At 37.3% G+C, this 5,828-nt stretch overlaps 1 pseudogene; it reads right to left on the reverse strand.

Annotated features, from left to right (window-relative positions):
* Positions 1-1,296: 1,296 nt before the first annotated feature.
* Positions 1,297-3,454, reverse strand: LOC122144269 (annotated as a pseudogene).
* Between the last annotated feature and the right edge of the window lie 2,374 nt (positions 3,455-5,828).

A 5,828-nucleotide genomic window follows, 5' to 3' on the forward strand; every position in this document is an offset into this window, starting at 1 on the left:
GATAAAATCGTCTCTCAGTAGTGGAGAAAAAAATGCGTCTTGTGAAAAGTTCAGCGCAGTCCGTCACATCACGTATAGAACATTTGTCTCTCCGTGTCTTTTTCGTTTTACCGAGGATGCTGTGTGCGGTTATTGGGTTTGCCTAACGGGTTCAGTGCTCGGTTGTCCCCCCGGGGCCCCACCAGGAAGGATGCGTGAATGAGCACTCTGGGGACGAGCGGTCTCTGGAGAGATGGATGCGGTGTGGACGGAGTCGGTACATTCTGCTGTACATGGACAGCGGCGGCGGCGGCCGCTGTAGTGCTGTCCAACGGTACCTAATAAAACTCGGGTGGTAGAAATACGGAGATGGGAAAGAACCTCTCTGTAAGGCCGATAATTCCAGCTTCAGCCAGCAGTTTTAATCCGGACAGCCGTCTGCCTCTTCCATTTCGTCCTGTAATGAGATCAAAATACAAGAAATCAATTATTAAACTCTCCTTTTGGACCAGATTGTTCGAGAAGTGAATGCTGGTTTCTGGTACAAAACGAATGTCGGTAAACATCATATAAATAAAACCGTTGGGCCCGAATGGTGTGTAAACTACATCAGAATATTGCTAATGTTTGTGTGACTTAACTTGTTTCTTTTTTCCCCCAGATTAAATTTTGATAAAAATGTTATTTCAGATGCATTTAGAATTCGTGAACTCATCTACACAGTACGCCGCATGATAAAAAGACCGTTGCCTAATATATGATAGCCTAATAGTTATAAGAAATGTAATAAACTATGAGCAATTGTTTCCAAAATGAAAAAAATTGTTTAGGAGGGAAAAAGGCAGAGGAAATAATTTGAGTTTGCTTGAGAAAGCGTTGCTCATGAACAAGTATTATGCATTCAAATTAAAAAAAAAAATAAAATAAAAAACTATAATGTCAAAGCTGTAAAATACAATTTCAGGACAGAATGTTTTAAAAATTATTTGATCCATATATTATGTTGGGGGCGCCACCCGTTCAGATAAAAGCTCGCTTTATAATAAATAATGATGATAATAATAATAAAAAAATAATATAATACTAATAATAATACAATCCTAATAAAATTCGTAACTAATAAATAATAATATAGCTAATACAAAACATCTCGAATTTTGGCAACTGCAAAAAGTTTCGGCAAATGATAGATACCAAAAATATGGTAAATGCTTGCAACAATCTAAAACATTACTATTATCTACTTCATAAATTCCATATGGAAACTTACCCGACGGTTTTGATACCAAGTCTTGGGACTTGTGATGTCGTGAGGTGTTAGGGCTGCCGCAGGTTGCCATTCTCGGGATCCTGTACGTGCTGACCGGTATTTCTGTCTTTCGTAAAAACTGCGCTCCAGCTGGTTAAGGTTGATTGGTATGCGGAGAAGGCCGTCCGCGCTTTGACGAGGTTTTTGTCCAGAGCGAGACTGGCGGACTGTCTCTCGAAACTAGAAATTTCCGATCGCCCTCGTTCTTTTGCTCCTAAAGAAGTTAGTAAACTGAAAAATTATAAGGAAAATGTATTATAAAAGAAGTTTGCCATTTCTATATTCTTTAAATGAGTTTACTCAAAATGAGAACACAGAATAATAATTTAGTGGCTAATTACTGTTCAAAATGTTATTTTGGTAACTGTGATTGTTATAGCCTCGGCCCTTGATTACGTGCACAAATCTAAATCTGGTTTTTAGTCTGACTATTTTCGTCTTGGTATTAGTAGCAACCAATATGAGTGCCAGGGTCTTTAGAAAAAAATAAATACCATTAAAAAAAATACATATTTGTCTCTCAAATAAATTAGGTCGCTCGTCTGTAGACGAAATATTACAGCAAACGAGCAGGATCGAATATGTCAATCCTATCTCTATTTGTAAGCAGTTTTTGATGGGCTCCGTGATCCCCCGCAGCCTCAAGGACAGAACAACCCGCAATCTCTCTAATGGACTCACTAGGGAGGATCCCACACCGGGCAAAATCACCAGCCTTTACATCTGTTATGCTAATATCGAGATAATAACCTCAGTGACCGGCGAACCGATATTGTTATTGTATTGTGTGGTTTCCTACTGAAAATACACAGACAAAAACAAAGCTATTATTTGGCTTTTTTAATACTGGATGTTCGATTTTTTATTTTTATTATTATTCTTTTTTTAAAATAATGATAATTAGCTAAGGTAAAAAGGTTAGCCTATGGGTATGTTGTTATTGCATTAAATCCATTAAATGAAATCAAAGCGTTGAACCACACGTTAATTGGTTACTGCCCATTCAAAATAAATTTACGTTTTGTCAACAAAAAAAATCCGTTTTAACATTGGTTTATTTTATTTAATATAGCATGACAATTGTTGCCGCGAAAATTCCATAATTCTATGCGTTTTCAACTCACAATGATAATTAAGCCTACTTCTTTAACTTCACATGCTTTGCAAATAATAAACAGCACATAAAAGTTTATTAAGAAACTTTAATGTAATAATTTATTTTTATAATCTTTTAGCTAATGGTTGTTGTTTTTGTTTTGTTTGTTTTTTTCCCGGTACGATGCAATTTCATATTTACGGTGTAAATAATTAAAGTACAACGTCAGCGACAGTTTTCAGAATTTCAAAGTATGTCTTAATAATTGATTCTATGGTATTACCAAAAAAGTATAACTGTTTAAAACGGCTCAACTGTTGATCTAAAGGTCTTACCCTACGTTTTTATTACGTTTTAGGCTATTCATTGATTTGCATGGAAAACGCACTCTTACCGTTATATTTTAAATCACTCTGAATGTCATCTCTTTTGTCGCAGTTTGCTTCTCTGTTTTTCATCTTGCTCTAGTTTGGGCCTGATGCCGTCCGGGCTAGGTTCCGATCTCTCGTTTTTTGGGGCTGTGATTTGTGGCACTGATGGTTACACTGTTGCTGTAAGGATGCGCACCCGCTGCTAGCGGTTTACTGTCGCCCAAAATGTCTTTGGATTAGAAAGGATGAGGTCCGGCAGAGCCTCGGGGGCACAGCCAGCGACGACATGCGGAGAGGATTGGGCTATGGGTGAAATCTGAAAGCTTCTCGAAGCATGACTGTGATGAATGGTTGATGGTGGTATGCGTAGGTTTTGCTGAATGCTGTCTTGGACAAGATGCGGCTCGGGATGCTCCATCGTAACTGAGAATCGGGATGAGGGCTGTTCACAGTGTCTAATCTCCGAACATGGTGATGGGGTCGCCGGCTCCGGAAATCTGCTGTTCTGTTACTGTCCACCGAGGCGAACATCTCCGTTCATCAGTACTGAGCTGCCAGAATTGGTTGTGGACAAAATAGTGTCTATTCCGAAACTAGACCCACTGGATCCTTCCATAGTACAAGAAAAGGATGATCACTTAAGTCGTCTTCATAACAACTTTCCTGTAAAATTTCGTAAAAGAAGGAAAAAAAAACTAATCGGAAACCAACGAAACGACTAAGAGAACTCAAAGGTAAACGCAATAAAAAAGCCCGAAAAATACAAAATAAACATTACTCGCACATAATAATAAAAATCCTTGCACTTACGCAAAGAAAAAGAGAAATATAGCCTGCGCTCCAAGATGTTGTTTACATTCAGGGTGAAATGTGGAAAGCAAGTGGATCTGTGTAGTCCACGTCCTTTTGTTATGGTTACTGAACTTTCTTTCGAAGTTGAGGTGTGGAGATATTGGGATGCTCTAACTCCTCGACATCACGCTCCCTTTTGCCACTAATCGTTGTAGTGTTGCTCTACAACGACTTCCTATATTGACGTCATATTTTCTCCTTTATTATAACACACTCCTCGTGTTCCCCATCTCTCCTCTCATTGGTTACATGGTCACGCGTCTGTCCAATCAGCGATTTTTACTTCATCATTACACTTTAGAGCCACTCATTGATTCCGCAATGCTCTTTTGAAACCTTCCCTCCGCTAGCTATAATGTCTCAGACGGCATCTTCATTAGACATAAATACGTTTATGGTAACACTTTACATCATTTTGTGCATGTTACACATATTGCTTGTTGCTAAAACTAACAGCAATAAACAACAACGACGTGAAATTACTAGACGGTCCACAAAATAATTACACAAAAGTATAGTTCGGTAGCCTAATATTATCCAGCGACTAACTGATCATTTACCCTACTCTGTGATTATAGCATTCTATCTTCCGTCAATTAAAATTTAAACATATAAATTAATAAAATAATATCAAAAGGGTTTACTAATTCAATTGTGAACTTTGTTTAATGATTGTATTGTTTAATTGTTTAATATTCATTCATTACATATGCTTTGTACAGCTTTATCTTTTTTTTTTCCTTCTTTGTTTCCTTTTTTTTTCGTCTTCTTTCCAGTTTATTTTTCCTCCAAAGAAAACCTCACATATAAAGAAATCCCTACTGTCAAAACACAAATTGTGTCCTTTTAAGGCTTTTAAGAGCACAGAGACAGTGGAAACGTTCTAGAGAAATAAGCCCGTTTTGAGCGGATATTCATTGTGTGTGTCAGGGCCTTGGAGTGAAAGCACTGATTCTAAATATGCTCAAGGGAATGAAATGATGGCGAATAATTGTCCCATTACATATGCCCTATTACTCTAATCTTGCCTCTTTTTTCCTTCTCAAATCAACCTGGGCAATATTCTAGACTTTATAAATCAGCTTCATTTCGTTCACTTTGTTTATACACAGAAGACAGAGTGTCGTTAAAATTTGGAAATGTTTTCAGATTGAGAGCAGAACGTTAAGTACCAACGAATAATAGTCGGCTATGCCCGTTTAATCTTTACCCATCTGGTTCACCTTAGGGGGAAAGAATTCTTGATAAAATAAGCATTATCTTACAACACTGTTTAATTCCGGGCTTTTATTTGTTAATTTTGAGTTGCAGTTCAAAATGTTTTATATGCCATTGAGTGCGTAGATTTAGCGATACTGAGAGGAGGACGATGATGAGATATATATGGAGGTATATCTGATGGCTTACATGTTCTCCAACAGAGGGACTGAGAGCTGGTTATATCAGGCTGCTGCGTTCTCTAACGAAGGTTTGCTACCGGTCGAGTTTCCAGTGGATCACTCCCACTATGCTCGCAAACCTGGTGACAACCTCCTTCTGTAACGGACCCGAACGAAACTGCAATGCTTTAACCCTCTTTGATTTAGCTGAGCGGACGTGGGAGAAAAGTCCAGAGGTCATCATTGAGGTTTGGTGTATGCCACCGCTTTAATTTCTTTTTTCACAAAAAATAAATAATAAATCTTTAGAAAACCTTTATTTTATGGGTTATATCTTGTTTATAGATTTTATAATTAGTATTGTTGTTATTTTGAAAATGCTATAACTATATGTTTAGGTTTATTATAGGCTAGGGAATTATGGGTGCATGTGCCTGTTTCTGTTTTAAAGGATTCCTTGAAACCCAAAATAAAAAAAAATGCTTTGGAATGTCTGTTTCAAAATAGTGGTACTCAAAAATGATGAGGGACTTGCAGGTTCGGTTTTTTCGCTCCTTGTCCCTCTATTCATATAACAGTTTTTCTACGTGGTGGAAAAAAAAAAAAAACCTCCAAACGTTTTAAATGTTCAGTCTGTGACTAATTCCTACTGCTATTTAACACATGAATGTCATGGAAAGACTGTTCTTTTAACAAAGTGTATTTTATTTAAAAGTTTATTTGGTTTAAATGTTTTTCTTGTATTTTGCTGTTCACTGTGGCGACCCCCTAATCCTAAAAGATAAACAGGTTCACACATAAGTGGAACCTAGCTGGTTAGAAATTTCTGGAAAATTTGGTGA

This window comes from Cyprinus carpio, unplaced genomic scaffold (assembly GCF_018340385.1).
Source record: "Cyprinus carpio isolate SPL01 unplaced genomic scaffold, ASM1834038v1 S000006628, whole genome shotgun sequence".
Classification (NCBI taxonomy): domain Eukaryota; kingdom Metazoa; phylum Chordata; class Actinopteri; order Cypriniformes; family Cyprinidae; genus Cyprinus; species Cyprinus carpio.